Here is a 23,876-nt window from a genome sequence, read left to right as displayed (position 1 = left end):
CCCAGTTCCACGCTACAGTCCATTGTAGCCCAGGTTTCGGTGAGAAATAGTATATCCAGCCGAGATGCTTCTATCAGCAGCGCGATCTCAGCATGATGCTTAACAAGGGAGCGGACATTCAGCAAGCCGCAAGACAGGGTCATTTGCGAAGATGAATTAGCCGAGTGATTCTCCCCGCCCATAATAGGCTCCAAGGACTCAGGAGCAGCGGGACACGGGTTAGCCAGATGGTAAAAGGCAGGTGCGCCAGAGGCGCCCGGGACGCGAACGGGCGCAAACGGGCTTACCTCTGGCGCACCTCCGGCGCGTCTACGGCGCGTCCGCTGCGCGTACCCGCTGCGCGTCTGCCGGCACATGTCTACTTATCTTATTACGCCACGCGGACTTCCGGCTGCTGGAGCCTCTGCCCCCAACCAATATGGCGCCTGAGAGAATCCCAAGCGTCACAACCTACTCAAGATGGCGGACGGATCACTAGGACCGGGGACCCTACTACCTAAGTCCCGCAAAGAGCGGGTGAAGGCACAATTTAACTGCAGGTAAGCCTGACTATGCCCCAGGTGACAGCACTAGCAAGCGCCCAGCGAAAAATACAGCCAAAACAGCAGCGCAGTTACAGCGGCGCAATTTTAAAATAACAATCTAAGTGCAGTTAAAATCTCTGTAATGCGCGTGGAAGCTGGAAAGATCTGAAATACGTTGTCCGGGAGCTGCTTTAATAAGCTCTCCAATACGCGGACTTCCGGCTGCTGGAGCCTCTGCCCCCAACCAATATGGCGCCTGAGAGAATCCCAAGCGTCACAACCTACTCAAGATGGCGGACGGATCACTAGGACCGGGGACCCTACTACCTAAGTCCCGCAAAGAGCGGGTGAAGGCACAATTTAACTGCAGGTAAGCCTGACTATGCCCCAGGTGACAGCACTAGCAAGCGCCCAGCGAAAAATACAGCCAAAACAGCAGCGCAGTTACAGCGGCGCAATTTTAAAATAACAATCTAAGTGCAGTTAAAATCTCTGTAATGCGCGTGGAAGCTGGAAAGATCATAGTGCGCCGCATTTACAATGTGGAGCACCATTGAGCAAAAACAGCACAGATGCGTCACGCATCTGTGCCGCAAAAGCAGCACATTGCAGGAATCACGTCATAAGCGCGACATGTCTACTGCAATGCACAGGAGGAACCATCACATTGCATGGTGCATCACTTCTTATGCCTGTTTCAAACAGGCGTAAGGATTTGATTCAGCAATGCTATAAAGCTGACTCAGTGAAATCTTCTAAATTTCACTGTGTTAGTTTTACAGGGCTTTCATGCAAATTAATGCATACCTTGCAACAAAACACCTATATGAAAACTGACGCAGGATTCATGTGGCACAGGACTTTACAGCATGACACATCTGCCTAGATGCATCAAGTTGTAAATATGTCGCCACATAGCAAATCTTTTGCACCGCCGCTGCGTCACAAAAGTGACGCACAGTGACGCAAAAGAGACATACACCTATCATAAATCTGACCCTAACATTTTAAATGATTGATTCAAGATTACGATAAAGTGTGGCCTATCCAGAGGTTTGTTTGAGGTGAGGCCTACTCAGGGTTGCAGATGAAATTTACGCTTGTTAAAGAGTACAGAGGAGATAATACATGTGAAGGCCTACCAATGAAGTAAGTCATATCCACTTCACTCTTGAACAAAGGCCAGACCTCTTCTGTGTCCGTGGACAGACCTAAACCTCATCTGCACAATGTCATTCGTAAACTTAGGAAACACAGGTGATGTAATTGAAAAATGTGGAGTTTCTTTTCCTCATTTCACAATCACATCACCTGTGTTTCCTTTGCTTAGGTATCTCATAGTGCAGATGGACTCTAGCATATCAAAGAGTACACAGAAGTTGAGCACTGTATACAACAATTTTGACATTTACAGAAGATTCAGCTTCTTATCTTGTTGGAGATGAAATGAGGCCTGTCTTGCAACATGGTGCATCTTTTCCATCACTGCTGCATCGGTTTCATGTGGCACGGGACTTTACAGCATGACACATCTGCCTAGATGCATCAATTTTTAAATATGTCGCCACATAGCAAATCTTTTGCACCGCCGCTGCGTCACAAAAGTGACGCACAGCGGCGCAAAAGAGGCACACACCTATCATAAATCTGTCCCTAACATGTTAAATGATTGATTCAGGATGACGATAAGGTGTGGCCTATCCAGAGGTTTGTTTAAGGTGAGGCCTACTCAGGGTTGCAGATAAAATGTACGCTTGTTGAAGAGTATAGAGGAGATAATGCATGTGAAGACCTACCAATGAAGTAAGTCATGTCCACTTCACTCTTGAACAAAGGCCAGACCTCTTCTGTGTCCGTGGACAGACCTAAACCTCATCTGCACAATGTCATTCGTAAACTTAGGAAACACAGGTGATGTAATTGAAAAATGTGGAGTTTCTTTTCCTCATTTCACAATCACATCACCTGTGTTTCCTTTGCTTAGGTATCTCATAGTGCAGATGGACTCTAGCATATCAAAGAGTACACAGAAGTTGAGCACTGTATACAACAATTTTGACATTTACAGAAGATTCAGCTTCTTATCTTGTTGGAGATGAAATGAGGCCTGTCTTGCAACATGGTGCATCTTTTCCATCACTGCTGCATCGGTTTCATGTGGCACTGGACTTTACAGCATGACACATCTGCCTAGATGCATCAATTTTTAAATATGTCGCCACATAGCAAATCTTTTGCACCGCCGCTGTGTCACAAAAGTGACGCACAGCGGCGCAAAAGAGGCACACATCTATCATAAATCTGTCCCTAACATGTTAAATGATTGATTCAGGATGACGATAAGGTGTGGCCTATCCAGAGGTTTGTTTAAGGTGAGGCCTACTCAGGGTTGCAGGTTAAATTTACGCTTGTTGAAGAGTATAGAGGAGATAATACATGCGAAGACCTACCAATGAAGTAAGTCATGTCCACTTCACTCTTGAACAAAGGCCAGACCTCTTCTGTGTCCGTGGAAAGACCTAAACCTCATCTGCACAATGTCATTCGTAAACTTAGGAAACACAGGTGATGTAATTGAAAAATGTGGAGTTTCTTTTCCTCATTTCACAATCACATCACCTGTGTTTCCTTTGCTTAGGTATCTCATAGTGCAGATGGACTCTAGCATATCAAAGAGTACACAGAAGTTGAGCACTGTATACAACAATTTTGACATTTACAGAAGATTCAGCTTCTTATCTTGTTGGAGATGAAATGAGGCCTGTCTTGCAACATGGTGCATCTTTTCCATCACTGCTGCATCGGTTTCATGTGGCACGGGACTTTACAGCATGACACATCTGCCTAGATGCATCAATTTTTAAATATGTCGCCACATAGCAAATCTTTTGCACCGCCGCTGCGTCACAAAAGTGCCGCACAGCGGCGCAAAAGAGGCACACACCTATCATAAATCTGTCCCTAACATGTTAAATGATTGATTCAGGATGACGATAAGGTGTGGCCTATCCAGAGGTTTGTTTAAGGTGAGGCCTACTCAGGGTTGCAGAATAAATTTACGCTTGTTGAAGAGTATAGAGGAGATAATACATGCGAAGACCTACCAATGAAGTAAGTCATGTCCACTTCACTCTTGAACAAAGGCCAGACCTCTTCTGTGTCCGTGGAAAGACCTAAACCTCATCTGCACAATGTCATTCGTAAACTTAGGAAACACAGGTGATGTAATTGAAAAATGTGGAGTTTCTTTTCCTCATTTCACAATCACATCACCTGTGTTTCCTTTGCTTAGGTATCTCATAGTGCAGATGGACTCTAGCATATCAAAGAGTACACAGAAGTTGAGCACTGTATACAACAATTTTGACATTTACAGAAGATTCAGCTTCTTATCTTGTTGGAGATGAAATGAGGCCTGTCTTGCAACATGGTGCATCTTTTCCATCACTGCTGCATCGGTTTCATGTGGCACGGACTTTACAGCATGACACATCTGCCTAGATGCATCAATTTTTAAATATGTCGCCACATAGCAAATCTTTTGCACCGCCGCTGCGTCACAAAAGTGACGCACAGCGGCGCAAAAGAGGCACACACCTATCATAAATCTGTCCCTAACATGTTAAATGATTGATTCAGGATGACGATAAGGTGTGGCCTATCCAGAGGTTTGTTTAAGGTGAGGCCTACTCAGGGTTGCAGATTAAATTTACGCTTGTTGAAGAGTATAGAGGAGATAATACATGAGAAGACCTACCAATGAAGTAAGTCATGTCCACTTCACTCTTGAACAAAGGCCAGACCTCTTCTGTGTCCGTGGACAGACCTAAACCTCATCTGCACAATGTCATTCGTAAACTTAGGAAACACAGGTGATGGAATTGAAAAATGTGGAGTTTCTTTTCCTCATTTCACAATCACATCACCTGTGTTTCCTTTGCTTAGGTATCTCATAGTGCAGATGGACTCTAGCACATCAAAGAGTACACAAAAGTTGAGCAGTGTATACATCAATTTTGACATTTACAGAAGATTCAGCTTCTTATCTTGTTGGAGATGAAATGAGGCCTGTCTTGCAACATGGTGCATGTTTTACATCACTGCTGCATCGGTTTCATGTGGCACGGGACTTTACAGCATGACACATCTGCCTAGATGCATCAAGTTGTAAATATGTCGCCACATAGCAAATCTTTTGCACCGCCGCTGCGTCACAAAAGTGACACACAGTGATGCAAAAGAGGCATACATGGCTATGTAAGTTAAATAATCAAAATCTAAATTTGCCAAGCACACATGGGTGTGTATTTACAAGGACCTTCCACCCAGAGGAAATGTCTTTAATTAAAATGGGAGAAATAACATCAAAGGGACTCAAATGCCTTTTAAATGTACCTCAAGCAACCTATGAAACTCTAGCAGTACATATCAAGAAACCTAATTGATTTCAGAAATCTTTTTTAAACACATCATCTAAATCAATGATATACCTACATTCAATAGGAAATGACTTAAAATGGCCTAAGACACATGAAAGCGTTTTTTAAGGTCCTTGCACCATTTTTGGGTCACTTTTAACATGGCTATGTTAGTCAAAGAATTAAAATCTAAATTTGCCAAGCACAGATGGGGGCGTATTTACAAGGACCTTGCACCACGGGGAAAGGTCTTTAATTAAAATGAGAAAAATAACATCAGAGAGACTCAAATGCCTTTTAAATATACCCCAAGCAACCTATGAAACTCCAGCACTACATATCAAGTAAACTAATTGATTTCAAAAATCGTTTTTAAACACATCATCTAAATCAATGACATACCTGCATTCAAGGGGAAATGACTTAAAATGGCCTAAGACACAGGAAAGCGTTTTTTTAAGGCCCTTGCACCATTTCTGGGTCACTTTTAACATGGCTATGTTAGTCAAAGAATTAGAATCTAAATTTGCCAAGCACAAATGGGAGCGTATTTACAAGGACCTTGCACCACGGGGAAAGGTCTTTAATTAAAATGAGAAAAATAACATCAGAGAGACTCAAATGCCTTTTAAGTATACCCCAAGCAACCTATGAAACTCTAGCACTACATATCAAGAAACCTAATTGATTTCAGAAATCGTTTTTAAACACATCATCTAAATCAATGATATACCTACATTCAAGGGGAACTGACTTAAAATGGCCTAAGACACATGAAAGCGTTTTTTTAAGGCCCTTGCACCATTTCTGGGTCACTTTTAACATGTCTATGTTAGTCAAAGAATTAAAATCTAAATTTGCCAAGCACAGATGGGGGCGTATTTACAAGGACCTTGCACCACGGGGAAAGGTCTTTAATTAAAATGAGAAAAATAACATCAGAGAGACTCAAATGCCTTTTAAATATACCCCAAGCAACCTATGAAACTCTAGCACTACATATCAAGTAAACTAATTGATTTCAAAAATCGTTTTTAAACACATCATCTAAATCAATGATATACCTACATTCAAGGGGAAATGACTTAAAATGGCCTAAGACACATGAAAGCATTTTTTTAAGGCCCTTGCACCATTTCTGGGTCACTTTTAACATGGCTATGTTAGTCAAAGAATTAAAATCTAAATTTGCCAAGCACAGATGGGGGCGTATTTACAAGGACCTTGCACCACGGGGAAAGGTCTTTAATTAAAATGAGAAAAATAACATCAGAGAGACTCAAATGCCTTTTAAATATACCCCAAGCAACCTATGAAACTCTAGCAGTACATATCAAGAAACCTAATATTTTTCAAAAAACGATTTTAAACACATCATATAAATCAATTATATACCTACATTCATCGGGAAATGACTTACAATGCCCTAAGACACATGAAAGCGTTTTTTAAGGGTCACTTTTAACATGACTATGTAACTCAAAGAAACAAAATCTATTTGTAAAACACTTGACACAAAGCAACATTTTAAATACAGAACTTTCTTCATAATTTTCTCCCTAAAGCATACTATTGTCTATCTAAATTAAATGAATCTTTTCTCACCTTAGCAAATACTTTATGAGTTTCAAAACAGTCTCAGAAACACACCAATTTGTCTTTAGCAGAGCAAAAGGTATGCACTCCAGAGTCTGCAGCTATGAAAAGCACAGAAATGCTGTAACTCATCACACATATCTCTCATGTCACCCAATCAAAACTCTTCCCTCACTTTTTTCAAATCAACACCCTTCCCCCCTCTGCCCTCTCTGCCTTTTTTGCATAGCAACCACCTCCTGAAAGACCTCTGATGTTTGCAAGTTCACACAACAATGTTTCAATTGAACTCTGAACTCTCAGTGCACCTGCATATCCAGTGCAATCTTTCATTAAATGATTTTTTCTTGACCATTCAAATTACATCTTTCAAAGAACTCATCCATGCACCCTAACTTTCTGTTTTCAGCAATCAAAATCCACCAATCACTGCTACTGCTTCTGCTTCCTTAACACAGAAACTCCACAGTTTTTTTCATTTTAAACTCTTATTTTTCCAACTGCCATTTCATTGCCACACTTCATCTCACTGCAGCAGAACCTTCTCTCACCATGTTTTCTGTCTGGATTGTTGGACATAGTTACATCTACTGGGCTCAGAGGTATGCTGAGAACAGAAATTTACCTAACCTCAATTTACAAGATGTGGAAATTAAGTGGTTTGGCCACAGAGGATTAAAATGTCACCAATTGATACCATTGGTGAAAACCTTTATGCATTTGCCTAAACCTGACCTGTTAATTTTGCACTGTGGAGGTAATGACTTGGGCACTTTGACTGGTGTAGGTCTGGAAATGCTTTTAAAGGACACCTTTGAGCAATTGATGGCACTCTTTCCTCAAACTGCCTTGGTATATTCAAATATATGCCAAAGACAGAAATGGAGGTGGTCGAACCAATTTTGTCCACAAATTGAGAAATCGAGGAAGCATGTAAACAAATCTGTTTCAGCTTACATGAGAGACCATGGAATGAGCTCCATGTACAACAATAACTTGCGTTACTACATGCAAGATATCTACAGAGGAGAGGGAGTTCACTTCTCAGATGAAGGGAACAGAGTTTTCATTCTGAATTTAAGACTGTGCATTGGTACCTACTTATAAGTACCTAAATGTACCATAAACCCAAAAGCTCTTCTCAGAGCTACCCTACATCTGATCACTCACAATTATTATTTTACTCTAACTTTTTTCACTAATTTTCAACAAAGTACGCTCCCCGGAGCGCTACCCGATACGCGAACCGGAGGCTAACCGCGCGAATTTTTTTTTAAAAATGGGTTTTTTTGCAAATATGGGCCTCCTCAGCCATCCTCAGAAAACCTAGGGGGTCAAAATACGTCTACCGTGTCCCCTTTTACCCATTCTGAACATTATTTGCCCTCCATCTTGTATCTTAATTCGACCGAAACACAAAATGGTGGACTCCCGTAACGCTGCAGGTTCGCGTACCGGGGCGCTCCCCGGGAAGCGCTCCATCAAAAAAGGTGGGAAAGTCATTTACAGAAGAAACATTGGAGACACTTTCACCAAATATAGATTTGCTCATACTACATACCAATCCCTACCATTTTCACAAATTTGGTTGGAATTCCATTTAGCCATTTAGCCTGTAGACCTCTCTAAATACCCTGAGGTAAATTACTTCACAAAACACATCTGAAGTGTTGGAATTGACAACCAATGAAAATGTTACTTTCTTTTCCAGTTTTTTTTTACCTGACATTTGATTGGTTATGTACCTGAATATAAAGGAAGAGAAGGAAACACAGCCATTTTGACTACTACTTCCGGGTATACATTTCAATAGGATTTTCACTAATAACTTCAACTTCTTTGTAAAGGTAAGTTGTTATTTTAAAAACTGAAGTATATTGTGCACTTTAAGTTAATATGGTAAACTTTTTCTGATAGTTATATACTATCCCTCTGTAGTAGTTATAGATTTAGATAGACTTCTCTGTTATAGTTATGGATGGAGTTAGGCTTGTCTTTTATAATTATGAATTTACTTACGTTAAATCACATACACTTTTTTATATTCCTACTTCCACTCTGATACTATGCACTGCCCAAAGATAAATTCACTGTTAAAAACTGCCTATCTAAAATTAATCCCAACAGTGCCCTATCTCTACTAATATATATTTTTTTATGCAAATTTCAGGCAAAATGGAAGGCGAACAGAAAGTGTCATTTGAAATTGTCCTTGCAGAGACCAACCAAGAAATCATTGATCCAAATGATATTGAATTTATGGATTAAACTTGGGACCAAGAACTACTGCAATGTGTGCAATCAGTAGATGTCCTCCTTGAAAATGAGGACATTTTACACACTCAAACATTACAAGCTATGTTCAATGAAAATAACGACATTTCAGACAGTGAAATGGTAGACATTTTATTAAATTTTGAAACACAATCGCAATAATAAATAATTGTTTAAAAAAAAATACAAAAATAAAATCAACAAAACAAACAATCAATTAACATACAATATTTGAAAAGTCTATCATTCTTTTTTCCTTCTAGTACGCTCCCCGGTTCGCGAAACCGGGCGCTCCCCACGCAAAAAACACACAAAAAAAATTATTTCTTTTTTTGCCCCGCTGGGCCCTTTTAACCCCTTGGACGCTCATGACGAGCTCAGCTCGTCATGGAGTGTCAATTCATTTCAATGGAAATTACATGAAGAGCCTGCAAGAGGCTTAGCATCCAAGTGGTTAAAGCCTCCACATCAAACCTAGGGGGTCAGGGAGGATCTACTATGCCCCCTTATGGTCATTGCCCCCTTTGTTTTGGCCTCCTCTTGTCTCTCGATCCTACCGAGAGACAAGATGGCGGCCGCTCCGGACTGTTTAGAATGTTGACAGACACCGGAGAGACAATCAGCTTCGCTTCGCGAAGTTCCGTTAAGCGTCAAGTACGCGAACCGGGGCGCTGCCCGGAGCGCTGTTACAGATATATATATTTTTTTGAACCTTAATTTCTCAAAATCCACTGGAGCACATATATTGAGACCTAGCAAAGGCACATCGGGCTAACAGTCCCTACAATTTTGCCAAGTTTCGTGCAAATCCATTCAGCCGTTCGGGCTAAAAGTGAGGCCAACCGCCCTATGGAATTTAACATGGGAAAAACACGTTTTGGGACCCCCCTTTTTTCTCGGCCCCCCCTTGACGAACCCCCCCCAAATTTTCAGTGGCTGCTCAGGAGCAAAATGTTCCATTTTCCTGAAAATTTCAGCCAATTCCGTCCACAAACGCCAAAGTTATTAGACATAGAATTTTCAAAAATCCCATAGGAAAAAAATCCTAACTATATATACCTACTGGCGACCGCCAGTAGGTAATATATATATATATATATATATATATATATATATATATATATATATATATATATATATATATATATATATATATATATATATATATTCACACAAAAAAGACTTGCAGGTAGGTACATTTTCGTGTTTATTTAGCAGGATAACAGCGCAGTGCTTTTTGTGTGAATATGTTTAAACGGCCGATCCCGGTCGTGGAAGAGCCCTGCTACTGAGAGGTGGACCTTGCTGCAGTTATTTGGCAAGCAGCGTGAAGGGCAGGAAGGTCGTGTTGCAGGTTTGAAATATGCAGTGCAGAGTTTGTGTGACAATTTCCAGACCCACTGTGGTATTTTAATTTTGAACATTGACATTGTGAAGGAGCAGCTCACTGTAGAGATATTTTGGCACTACTATTACTAGCAGGCTCTGGGTGAGCCAACGCCCACTGGGGCAGGTAAAAATGATTTATATGAGGCCGGTGCTCCACGCAGTGTTTAAATGAAGCCTCTGAAGAAATGCTAGAAGAGCAAGAAACACGTTAGGCTTACAGATTCATTTGGACATTGTTTTCCTTCACTGCGCTGTTATCCTGCTAAATGAACACGAAAATGTACCTACCTGCAAGTCTGGCTCTTCCAAATGGGGTGCTTTTTGTGTGAATATGTTCAAACGGCCGATCCTGGTCGTGGAAGAGCCCTGCTACTGAGAGGTGGACCTTGATGCAGTTATTTGGCAAGCAGCTTGAAGGGCAGGAAGGTCGTGTTGCAGGTTTGAAATATGCAGCGCAGAGTTTGTGTGACAATTTCCAGACCCACTGTGGTATTTTAATTTTGAATATTGACATTGTGAAGGAGCAGCTCACTGTAGCGATATTTTGGCACTACTATTACCAGCAGGCTCTGGGTGAGCCAACGCCCACTGGGGCAGGTGAAAATGATTTATATGAGGCCGGTGCTCCACGCAGTGTTTAAATGAAGCCTCTGAAGAAATTCTAGAAGAGCAAGAAACACGTCAGGGTTACAGATTCATTTGGACATTGTTTTCCTTCACCGCACTGTTATCCTGCTAAATAAACACGAACATTTATCCACCTGCAAGTCTGGCTCTTCCAAATGGGGTGCTTTTTGTGTGAATATATATATATATATTCACTGAAAAAACCATAGGTTATAGACCATATATAGTTAGGAATTAGCATTTACAAAACCTTGAAAATTCACTGAAAAACCATAGGTTATAGACCATATATAGTTAGGGATTAGCATTTAAAAAACCTTTTTTTACTCACACAAAACCATTGAAATTCCATATATAGTTAGTTGTACTAACTATATATCGCGCACCCGCAATCCACTGCTGATCATGTCACATATTACATCATTCATGACATGGTCAGTGACATCACTGATGACATCACTGATGACATCTCAAATGACATCACTGATGACATCACTGATGACATCTCAAATGACATCACTGATGACAACATCCAGTGACTGTAAGTTTCTGTAAAGTTAAAATATGTCTTACATATTGAAGAATGAGTGGATGTATAAGTGTCTGGATGAAGGATTTATTAGGTGCATGATTGACTGTATGAGTGAGTGAATAAATGTGTGTCACTGAGTGCATGAGTTAGTGACTAAACTGTCTTAATTTGTGCATCATTATGTCTGTTGTTATGTAAACTGCTGCATGTGTTGATCAGTAGCTATATGAGTAAGTATATGGGTTATTGATTGGTTGCCCAAGTATTTGTATGGGAGACTGAGTGTGTGTGTGTGGGTGGCTGGGAGGTGTATGACTCTGTGCATAGATGTGTTAGCAGTTAATTCAATAGATGTATGGGTTCAAAAGTGCATGTGGAAACACCTGTATGGGCGGTTGACTGAGTGCATTGGTGAGTGAATGGATATCTCAGTGCTACATGTCAAAGTAAGTACATATGTAAAACACAGTACATGTGACAGTTGACATATATAAATAACTGTGCATAAGAGCCAGTGAATGTGTGAGTGGCTGTATGGATCATTGTGTACTTGTATCAGGCAATGTAAAAGAGAGTAAATATGTGTTAGTATATGTTTGAATAAGTAAGGTGTGTATAACTGTATAGTTGAGGAAATGGAGGTGTGATTGATTCTTTGCATGACTGACTAAGTGTCTGAGTAACTCCATGGATGAGTGACAGTCTGTGAGTGTCTGTTTACACTGAGTGTATCTAAGGTTATATTAGAGTCTGAAGAGGTTCATCGTATTATCACATGAATGATGTCATCAGTGATGTGATCAGTAATGTCAGATGAGATGTCATCAGTGATGTCATCAGTGATGTCATTTGAGATGTCATCAGTGATGTCATCAGTGATGTCATTTGAGATGTCATCAGTGATGTCATCAGTGATGTCATTTGAGATGTCATCAGTGATGTCATCAGTGATGTCACTGACCATGTCATGAATGATGTAATATGTGACATGATCAGCAGTGGATTGCGGGTGCGCGATATATAGTTAGTACAACTAACTATATATGTAATTTCAATGGTTTTGTGTGAGTAAAAAAAGGTTTTTTAAATGCTAATCCCTAACTATATAGGGTCTATAACCTATGGTTTTTTCAGTGAATTTTCAAGGTTTTGTAAATGCTAATTCCTAACTATATATGGTCTATAACCTATGGTTTTTTCAGTGAATTTCAATGGTTTTTTAATAGCAAATATCAAAACCTTTACAATGTATTCTTCTTTAAATCGAAAAATATTTTTTACATGTTTTTAATACAATTTTTTTTAAATTATTTTTATTGTTTCGCTCCCGGTCCGCGAACCGGTTAGCTTCCCGTTAGCTCAATTCGGAGCCGCGACCCGGTCCGCGAACCGGTAAACGTTCCGTTTGCGCAACTGTCGCGTTAGAAAACAACATCGTGACGCGTCGCGTCAGCATGACGTTTCGCGTTGTCGCGTAATACGTCATATGACGTGCCACGTTAGCGTACCCGGAAGCGAACCGGTACGCGAAGCGAGGCGCGAAGCGCAGCTTCCCGGAAGCGAACCAGGACGCGGCGCAAAGCGCGTAACGTAAACACAGCAGGTCATGTGACTTGGTAATAACACTTTTCATTGGTTCATTTCACTTTTGGTTTCCTAATGATGTAAGACTAGGTCATGTGATCTAAAAGTAACACTTTTCATTGGTTTAGAACTATTGTTTTTCCCAAATGATGAAAACCCTCCTTCTTTCCTCACTCTGACTTTCATCTTTGTGAGAGAAAGACCCTTTGTTACCAGTGAGCAATGGCTTCATTAGTAGCTTCAGCTGGTGCTTCCCCACCACATCCAAGGAAGAGAGGACCACCTGCTGAAGTTATAATTCAGCAAGAAGAGGAAGAAGAGGAAGAGGAGGAAGAGCAGGAAGAGAGGCATTTTTTGCCTGAGGAGCCCAGGAGGTCTCACCTGAAAGAAAACTTTATTTGGCACTTTTATAAATTTCCCAAAGGCCAGAAAAAAGTCAATGCAAGGTACGTAACTTGCCTTATATGTCAAGATAGACTATCCAGAGGGACCGAGAAGAAATACAGTTACGGAAACTACACAATGCATCGCCATATGAGTAGGTGGCATCCTAACAACTACAGTGCTGCACAGTTACGTAACGAACAAGATAATCCCCCTTCTATGGCCAGAAGATCTGTTGTACCAGAAGTGACGGGACCAGAGGGGAGGGAGATGGTCCCAAATATACAAATGAGATTCGGGGAAGTAAAACAAGTCTGCGTACTTTGTAATCAGTTCATTTGCTACAGAGAAAGTAGCATCACGTTAATCAACAGAGCTATCGATAATCATGTTTGTCCGAAACGCCCCAGACAATAAATTCTTTTTTTTTGTTGCTCCTGTTGAGCCCTTTACAATGAATCGTTTTCGTTTCCCCCCCCAAAAAAAACCAAAAAATATATAAAACCGTTCAGAAAAATTCAAAAAAAGTAAAAAAATGTTCAGAAAAATAATAAAAAAATATAAAACAACAAAAACAATAAAAAAAAGTTCTTTTCAGAACTACCTCCCTGTTATAAAAAAATTGGTAGAATATTTGGAACTCTGCCAACCTCTATTTCTCTTGGTTCGCTTCCCGGTTCGCTCGCCGGTACGCGAACCGGGAGCGAACCCAAAAAATTTTTTTTCAAAAAAGAACAGTAAGTATAAGGGAAGGAAACAGACAGTTATGTTAAAAGAAAGACAGCTATAGGCAAGTAAACTAGAGATATTGTTACCCGCAATCCACTGCTGATGATGTCACATATTACATCATTCATGACATGGTCAGTGACATCATCAGCAGAGGATTGCGGGTAACAGTATCCCTAGTTTACTCCCTATAGCTGTCTTTCTTTTAACATAACTGTCTGTTTCCTTCCCTTATACTTACTGTTCTTTTTAAAAAAAAAATTTGGATCAGTCAGAAACAGTGACAGTAATAGAGACAGAGTGAGTGACCAAGAGTGAAGAAGTATGAGAAGAGAGGGACTAAGAAAAATAGTGGAAGGAGTAGAGTAATTAAGTAATAGAGAAAGGAATGAGGGAAGTAGCAAAGGCAGGAAAGTGATGGTTAAAGAAATGAAGCAGTGGAACTAATAGAAGTTAAATGTGATAGAAATATAACGAAAAGAGTACAAAACATTTACCTTATAATTGTCGTTAAGTTAGTCATTTGTTATTTTTATACTTTCAATCTGTGAAAGAGAGAACAAACATTTGAGAAATATTAAAACATGTTTTTAATAAATTAGAAAAGACAAGGGAAAAGATTGAAGGACAAACAGTTTTTCAACAACTTTGACACTTACAGAAGCCTCTGCTTCTCCATGCCCCTACACAGTCCTAAAAATATACATTTTAAACTAACAGTATCTTGATGCAGATGAAGTGAGTCCTATCTTGCAACATGGTGCATCTTTTGCATCACTGCTGCATCGGTTTCATGTGGCATTGTTTTTTTACAGCATGACACATCTGCCTAGATGCATCATTTTGTAATTTTGTCGCCTCATAGCAAATCTTTTCAACCGCCACTGCGTCACAAAAGTGACGCACAGTGGCGCAAAAGAGGCATACACCTATCATAAATCTGTCCCTAACATGTTAAATGATTGATTCAGGATGACGATAAGGTGTGGCCTATCCAGAGGTTTGTTTAAGGTGAGGCCTACTCAGGGTTGCAGATCAAATTTACACTTGTTGAAGAATACAGAGGAGATAATACATGTGAAGGCCTACTAATGAAGTAAGTCATGTCCACTTCACTCTTGAACAAAGGCCAGACCTCTTCTGTGTCCGTGGACAGACCTAAACTTCATCTGCACAATGTCATTCATAAACTTAGGAAACACAGGTGATGTAATTGAAAAATGTGGAGTTTATTTTCCTCATTTCACAATCACATCACCTGTGTTGCCTTTGCTTAGGTATCTCATAGTGCAGATGGAGTCTAGCATATCAAACAGTACACAGAAGTTGAGCAGTGTATACAACGTTTTTGACACTTACAAAAGCTTCAGCTTCTGCATGCCCCCTACACAGTGCTAATTATATACATTTCAAACTGATGGTATCTTGCTGGAGATGAACTGAAACCTATCTTGCAACATGGTGCATCTTTTACACAAAAGTGACCCACAGCGGATCAAAAGAGGCGCACGGCCATCATTTATCTGACCCTAACATTTTAAATCATTGTTTCAAGATGACGATAAGGTGTAACCTATCCACAGATTTGTTTCAGGTAAGTCCTACTCAGAGTTGCAGATGAAATTTAGGTTTGTTGAAGAATACAGAGGAGATAATACATGTGCAGGCCTACCAACCAAGTGTGTCATGTCCACTGCACTCTTGAACAAATGTCAGACCTCCTCTGTCTCCAGGAACAGGCCTAAACCTCATCTACACAATGTGATGTGTAATGTTAGGAACCACAGGTAATATAATTGAAAAACGTGAAATTTTTTTTGCTCATTCCACAATCATATCACCTGTGTTTCCTTTGCTTAGGTATCTCATTGTGGAAATGTAGTCTATCATATGAAAGACTACGTAGAATATGAGCACTGTATGCAACAACTTTGACACTTACAGAAGCCTCACCTTCTCCATGCCTCCTACACAGTTCTACATGTACATCATAAATGCAAACAGTACAGAATTAATTATACATGTTAAATGGTTTATTTTTGCTGTTCTCAGAATGTATCAAATTTCACTAAAAACAGTGACTTGAAGGTATTCATCATATAACAGCGGGGAAAAAAAACACAATCAAAATGATTGTGTTTAAAAAACCCATACAACATAACAAATCAGAATTCAGAACTCCTTAAAGTTAACTTACTTTCCATGACGTCGAAGGATGTCCTATGAACAGCTTACACTCTGTTGTGCTGTTATTACTTTCAGCCCGCCACTTTCTGAAAGAAAACCTCCATCGTTTTGAAAAATATGTTACATACAATAAATGACTTCTCGCTCTCTACCACACGTTTCCACAAGGCCAAATCATGTCAAAGCCATTTATAACTCTTGGAATTCTTGTAAGCCAATCCCGTCATGTTGTATTTCCGCAACTTTCAGAATTAAAATGTTGAAGATCATTTTCACAATCCTGGATTACTAATATCTTACCGTTCTTGCTCACTCATGTTCTACATTTCCTATGACACTGATACTGCTTACTATGAAGCAGACTTACACTACCTGTATGACTACTACAATTATTTAATTCTCTACATCACTTTTAATCACAAAGCAATATAAAACAGTAGACAGCATTGCAGACTTACATTCCCTCTACTCCATGTTTTGATTGGCTGCTTGAATTAGGTTATAAAAAGAAATAGTTTTTCTGAACTCATTCAAAGTGCACTTATTTTTCCATGATTTTCAGTGTTATGGTAAGAAGTTATGCCTCTGTACTACACTTATCCTCAAGGCCAAATCGTGTAGGAGCCATTAGAACTTCTTGAAATTCCTCAGAGCACATCACGAGATTCTTTCCCTAAAATTTTGCTTTTAAAAACACCAGGTAAGAATTTTTAAGGTCATACGGCAATTTTTTTTTGAAAATTAAAACAGAATCGTTGCAGAATGACCAGCCATTTCTAGACTTTAAATAAGCTGTGCAATGTCCTGATGTTATTGAAGGACCGTCATGATATATAATTGCTACAGTTACAAAAGTCCTTCCTGATATTGACAACTGTGAAGCCACAAAATTTTTAATTAAAGTTGTCAATTTTGTTCCATCAGACCTACATCGTTGGAACATTAAAATGACATACTGGCCATATGTTTGTATAAATAAGGTTGACATCATTTCAGATTTACATTGGCTACATTCCATGTTGTGATCAGCTGCTTTTACTAGCTTATTAAAGGAGACTGATTTACTGTCTGGCAAAGTTAAATATATAAATCTTTCTGAGTCTACACTAGTAGTACTTGATACCCTACAGTTCTCGCAGTCATGCTGCCATTGATAAGAAAGCCCAAACAGGTGATCTACATCTACACCTTCAGCATGCAATACATCAAGCATATACATTAAAAACTCCTGACAATCTTGCTGAATATTTTGAGAGAATTGTGTTTGGCCTGAACATCTGTCTAACAGATTTCGAATTTCAGACACACTTTCTATTTTTGTTCTATCAGTGCTACATTTCTCTAACACAGAATTTAACAAACTGCATAATCTTTGATCAGAATTGACCACAATCTCTTCTTTTACATTTTCTAGAGAAAACAAAACATTAACCACTACATTAGCATAGCAGTTGACACCAGAACTGTTTTCAAATTGAAAACCAACAACATCTTCAACAGAATCCTTTTTGTTTCTGCTTATAATTTCAGGTTCATCGACTTTTCGTCTTTTTGCTACAACCTCCCCAGTATTGGTCACATTTCTTCGTTTCCGGCCTACCACACGTTTCTCAAACAAAGGATATTGAGGCAAATGTGGCGCATACTCTCTTCTCAACCTATTGTATTCCTTAACACAATCTAGATCCGCACAAATGTTTGTGACATCACACTCAATCAAGTACAATCCCGATAAAGTTCTAACTCTTGACAATGCCACATATGCCATACCCTCATTGAACACAGAACTGCCAATATTCACCAATGCACTGTCTACACTTAAACCTTGCGATTTATGGATTGTCACCGCATATGCCAAGCAAACAGGAAACTGCTTACGGCGAACATATAAGTCTTTTACAAGCAAAAATCTAGCAGAACAACGACCAATTAGCTGTACTTCCTCAATGCCATCAAATTTAATTTTTAAAAATTCAATTCCATCTCTATTTCTGTATTTCACAAAATCAACAACATTACCCATTGATCCATTTACCAGACCTCTTTCAACATGTAAATTCCTTCTTAAAATTATACGGCAGTTCAAGCACACATTCAGAGTCTTTTCAAAACCTGCAGTTTTAGATATAGTCTTCTCTAATGAATCCAATTTTGTTTTCAAATTCTCAGACAAAATAATTGTTGATCCCATATGCTCTACTCTGTCAATAGCTTCCAGTTTCACAATCTCTTGCTTTTCTAAATTCAACATTTTGTTGTTGAAGATGGCACATTCTGCAAGAGTTGGCATCAAACATATTCCAGATTTCTTCTCAGTAATTTTCTGAGCATATTCTCAGGCACAACATCTTGTTCTGGATATAAATTTGACAGTAATCGTGCATGTAAAGCTTCTTTCCCATGCTCGGTCACTTTTCCAATTCTAACATCTTGTAGAATATTCTTGTAAACTTCATCCTTCGCCTGACGCATATTTTCATGCAGTTCAGCATAATTGAAGTTTAACCATATATTGACGTTGCCAATGCTCCTTAGGCACTTCCTGGTATCTTCATGCGTGAGCATTTTGAACACAGGTTGCCCTTTCACTGGTGTCAGCTGCAGAAGATCTCCGAAAACAATGATGTGTTTGCCACCAAATAACACATCATACTCTGTTTTGAGAACTTCTTGCATTCTCAAATGCACAAAGGCAAGCATGACATTGGAAACCATGCTTACTTCGTCAATGATAAGAAGTTTCATTTTCCTCAAGATTCTTGAAACTTCACAACAAGCATCTCCAGATAGCTTGTGATATTGTAATTTGTTGTCATGCTCCACTGGCAGCATCAGTAAACGATGTAAAGTAATCCCTTTAATGTTATGTGCTGCCAGTCCAGTTGGAGCGGTGACAACACAAGACAGCGATGACTCAGTCCTTTCCTGCAAATAACATGAAATTGCTTTAATAAGGAAACTTTTTCCAGTTCCTGCTTCTCCACTCACGTAGAGTCGGACAGGCTTCAACGACGTACATGAGCACTCTTTCTTCTCATGACTTAATCCATGATCAATTTGCATGGTAACTTCGTCATATATTTTCCTCTGCTCAACGTTGAGTTGTCTTTCCAACTCTTCTAAGTTAACCGCATCCTCCTGAGCATGTGCCATGGCTCTTTCCACTTCATTCATAGCAGTGGCAGCCTTATTTTCAATAACAGGTCCTCCTAGTGGATCCTGACTCAATGAAGCAGAACTCTGACTGTCCTGAGAACTGTCTCTGGCAATCTCGGCTGCAATCGTTGCTTCCTGCTCGATTTCCGCATTCAACATTTCTACATATTTGGGAAAAGCAGGACATTCTATGGTCTCCTTGGCGGCAGTGAAAGAGTCTTCGTAACAGAGGAAATCTCCAAGCAGTTCCTCTTCTGCACGCCAAGGCTTGAAAAGTTGCAAAAGTGCTAAATAGAAAAACTCCTTTTTTTCAGGAGATTCGCCACTCAATTTTCGATGGTTTATCAAGTGGCATTTTCTTTGCTTGACCAGACATCCCTCACTTCCAATTACAGCATACACTCCTTTCTCAGTATCTTCTTTGATGTTCCTCTTGAATATGTAATTTTGAAGAACCTCATACAGACAAACATTCTCGAGGTGACTGCTTCGATTTGGATAATATGTATCCAACATGTTGTTCTTCAAAATGTCGGTACTGTTTGGCTCCTTTTCCGCCAAATACTCAATTTCCCGCACAGGTTTCAGAACTCGATTACGCGTTGCAGCAAGACCAAGACTCGCCCAAACGATACTCCTGGATTTGGCATAGAGACTTGCTGAAGACAACCGGTCAGAACATTCGTAAGCTCCGATTTCTCGATGCGACAACATCTTCAGACTGAAACTGTACAACTTCTTGCTGAGGCTCTTTTCATGGGAAATGTCCTCCCACATATCCTTCAATTCTGTCTTCTCTTTTTTGGTGATGTAAGATGTCACATACCGAGCCACAGCCATACAGTTATCAGTCACAAACTGTATATCCATGTTAGCATTCCACATGGACAAAATCACCGGGTTGTAGTCGTTGATGTACTTGGACTCTTCGTTCCTCTTCAAATTGTATGTGTTTTTAGGTGATTTCTTCATCACATTATGTCGCAGCGAAGACATCAAACTGTTTACTCTTCCTTTAGAAATCACCGGTCGTGGAAAGCCGAAACGACATTTGGTGTAGAACTTGTCCTTGTTTCGGAATTTACGACAACAGTACTTTCCACAACGATGGCTTTGGAAACGTAGAACTTTTTCTCTTAGGCTTTTCTTCTCCTTTGCGTTTGGAACAGCACACGTAGAATACTGTTGTATGAAACTCCTCACTGAGTCTTCTGGATCTGTTCCAAATTTAGGTGCATCCTTGATCCACAACAGCATATGTATGTGAGGAGCACCTCTTGCTTGGTACTCCTTTCTCCAGAAGAAATCCAACACCTCTCCAAGAGGTGGATTCTTCTTATTCATGATGAAAGACATCATAGCTTCCAATCTATGATTGAAGTACCGGCATACATTGACTGGATCCAAAGAGCACAGTTCTCCGGGTGTCTTGAATTCAATGTTTTCGATGTTTCCATTTGCCTCTCGTAGAAATTCAAGTAAGTCTTCCCAGCCATACTCGGCACAGCTCAGAGTGAGGAACCATGTGGGAGTTCCTAAGTTCCTCAGCATACATTTTAAATCACCATGACGACGGTACCAGTACTCATTAGTACCACGCTGACACGCCATGAGATTAATCAGGTGAGAATCCAAAATACTGTCTTGGACATTGACTTTATCCATAAAGTCACTTGCCGAGATGTTTTGCATGTGTATACCACTTTTCAAGATGTGGTTCACTGCATATGACAGTCCAGACAGATCGCTTTCAAACAGGAGATGAAACAAATAGGGAATACATTGTCGAAACCTAGCATCTCCTACATACAATCGCAAAGTCCGGTATTCAGAAGCAGGAATTTGATGAGGTCGCTCATCATATCTTCCTCCCTGACCTGTTGGAAAAAGCTGTGGGAAACACCGAGCTTCCAAACTTTCCTCCCAAACACTAATGGGACTCCCTTTGGCTTGTTCCATTTGAAACAACTCAATAGCATTCCCCATGACTTCCTTGGAATGCAAAGGATGAACACTATAATGTTCATATATTTCTTCACTAGTAGAGGGTTCTACTTTCTCAATTTGACCAGCACACAAATCGCTATCCTCTTCCTCACTTACTTCCTCTTCTGCAACATAAACATTCTTATAGTACTTATTATTCTTACCATCACTTACCTGTGCTGGGTGGACGAGGGGAGTCCTCTTCCGCTGCCGCCACCGTCAGGAGTCACTTCAGTGTTGAGACAGCGCCGCCGCCCCGGGACTGCAACTCCCGGCTGCCTCAGCGACGGCGCTGATTTGCCACGCACCGCAAGCGCCAGGAGGCGCCTACAAACAGCGCTCTGCTTGGCGGAGCAGGGGGGGCCATCACTTACCTGTGCTGGGGGGACGAGGGGAGTCCTCTTCCGCTGCCGCCACCGCCAGGAGTCACTTCAGTGTTGAGACAGCACCGCCGCCCCGGGACTGCAACTCCCGGCTGCCTCAGCGGCGGCGCTGATTTGCCACGCACCGCAAGCGCCAGGAGGCGCCTACAAACAGCGCTCTGCTTGTCGGAGCAGGGGGGGCCATCACTTACCTGTGCCGGGGGGACGAGGGGAGTCCTCTTCCGCTGCCGCCACCGCCAGGAGTCACTTCAGTGTTGAGACAGCGCCGCCGCCCCGGGACTGCAACTCCCGGCTGCCTCAGCGGCGGCGCTGATTTGCCACGCACCGCAAGCGCCAGGAGGCGCCTACAAACAGCGCTCTGCTTGGCGGAGCAGGGGGGGCCATCACTTACCTGTGCTGGGGGGACGAGGGGAGTCCTCTTCCGCTGCCGCCACCGCCAGGAGTCACTTCAGTGTTGAGACAGCACCGCCGCCCCGGGACTGCAACTCCCGGCTGCCTCAGCGGCGGCGCTGATTTGCCACGCACCGCAAGCGCCAGGAGGCGCCTACAAACAGCGCTCTGCTTGGCGGAGCAGGGGGGGCCATCACTTACCTGTGCTGGGGGGACGAGGGGAGTCCTCTTCTGCTGCCGCCACCGCCAGGAGTCACTTCAGTGTTGAGACAGCGCCGCCGCCCCGGGACTGCAACTCCCGGCTGCCTCAGCGGCGGCGCTGATTTGCCACGCACCGCAAGCACCAGGAGGCGCCTACAAACAGCGCTCTGCTTGGCGGAGCAGGGGGGGCCATCACTTACCTGTGCTGGGGGGACGAGGGGAGTCCTCTTCCGCTGCCGCCACCGCCAGGAGTCACTTCAGTGTTGAGACAGCGCCGCCGCCCCGGGACTGCAACTCCCGGCTGCCTCAGCGGCGGCGCTGATTTGCCACGCACCGCAAGCGCCAGGAGGCGCCTACAAACAGCGCTCTGCTTGGCGGAGCAGGGGGGGCCATCACTTACCTGTGCTGGGGGGACGAGGGGAGTCCTCTTCCGCTGCCGCCACCGCCAGGAGTCACTTCAGTGTTGAGACAGCGCCGCCGCCCCGGGACTGCATCTCCCGGCTGCCTCAGCGGCGGCGCTGATTTGCCACGCACCGCAAGCGCCAGGAGGCGCCTACAAACAGCGCTCTGCTTCGCTTCGCGGGACGCGAGCGGGACGCCGAGCGAAGCCCGGGCAAAGGGCGGGCCTTCTAAGGCCCTCAAAGGTCCGAGGAGGACGGGACGGGCCACCCCCCTTGGTGAAGCAACCTGTGGAAGTACTTTGTTTGATATATACTCCAAATAATTATTGTTTAGTGTGACTGTTTCCTTCGCAGGTTGCACTATGTCATTTAAGCGGACTAATAAGAAATCATCTCATGCACTTGACCCAGGACAGGGGACCCTAAACTTCACGGTGACTAATGGACCACTGCCCACTCTTTGTGAAGAAGCTAATGAGCCGCTACCATTGATAGACATTAGGCAATCTTCCCCACTGAACCTTGTTAGATCACAGAATTTATCTTTTTGGGAGGAAATGAATTCTCTATGTGGCACTAAGTATGCCCTAGTGGCCTCCCCATTCCATGTTAAATCCACTAGCAGTTCTTCCCCAACTAGGAAACCATGCGACCTACTACTACCATCTCTAATAGACAATACCCAAGATGTTGCCTCGCCTCAGGGAAGCAATGAAAAAAGGAACCATGATGAAATTATTGGAAGTGGGAATCATTTAAACACACCAAAATCGTGCGATGGTCCTATAGCGCCAGTCACCAACCCCCCTTAATTTTGGTAGAGAATGGGACCTATGTAGACCAAGTACTTTTACTGTCCCAGATAGAGTTATTATTTAAGTCTATTATATCACCATTGGTAGGAAAAATCAACGCCCTGGGTGATAGGATAAAGGGGATTGAGAGAATTGTTCTAGCCAATCTCAAACCACCTAATAACGATCCATCTAACGGGGAAAGACCCCTTATGGCTATCCCCAAAACAAAAGAGATAAATGCTACCATTAATTCCCCTTCTACCCTCAAGAAGGCAACACCCAATGGCTCTGATTTGTCCACCTCAAATCAAGTTTCTT

Source organism: Lissotriton helveticus, chromosome 1_1 (genome assembly GCF_964261635.1).
Source record: "Lissotriton helveticus chromosome 1_1, aLisHel1.1, whole genome shotgun sequence".
NCBI classification, from domain to species: domain Eukaryota; kingdom Metazoa; phylum Chordata; class Amphibia; order Caudata; family Salamandridae; genus Lissotriton; species Lissotriton helveticus.
Note: the sequence above shows the minus strand (reverse complement) of the source record.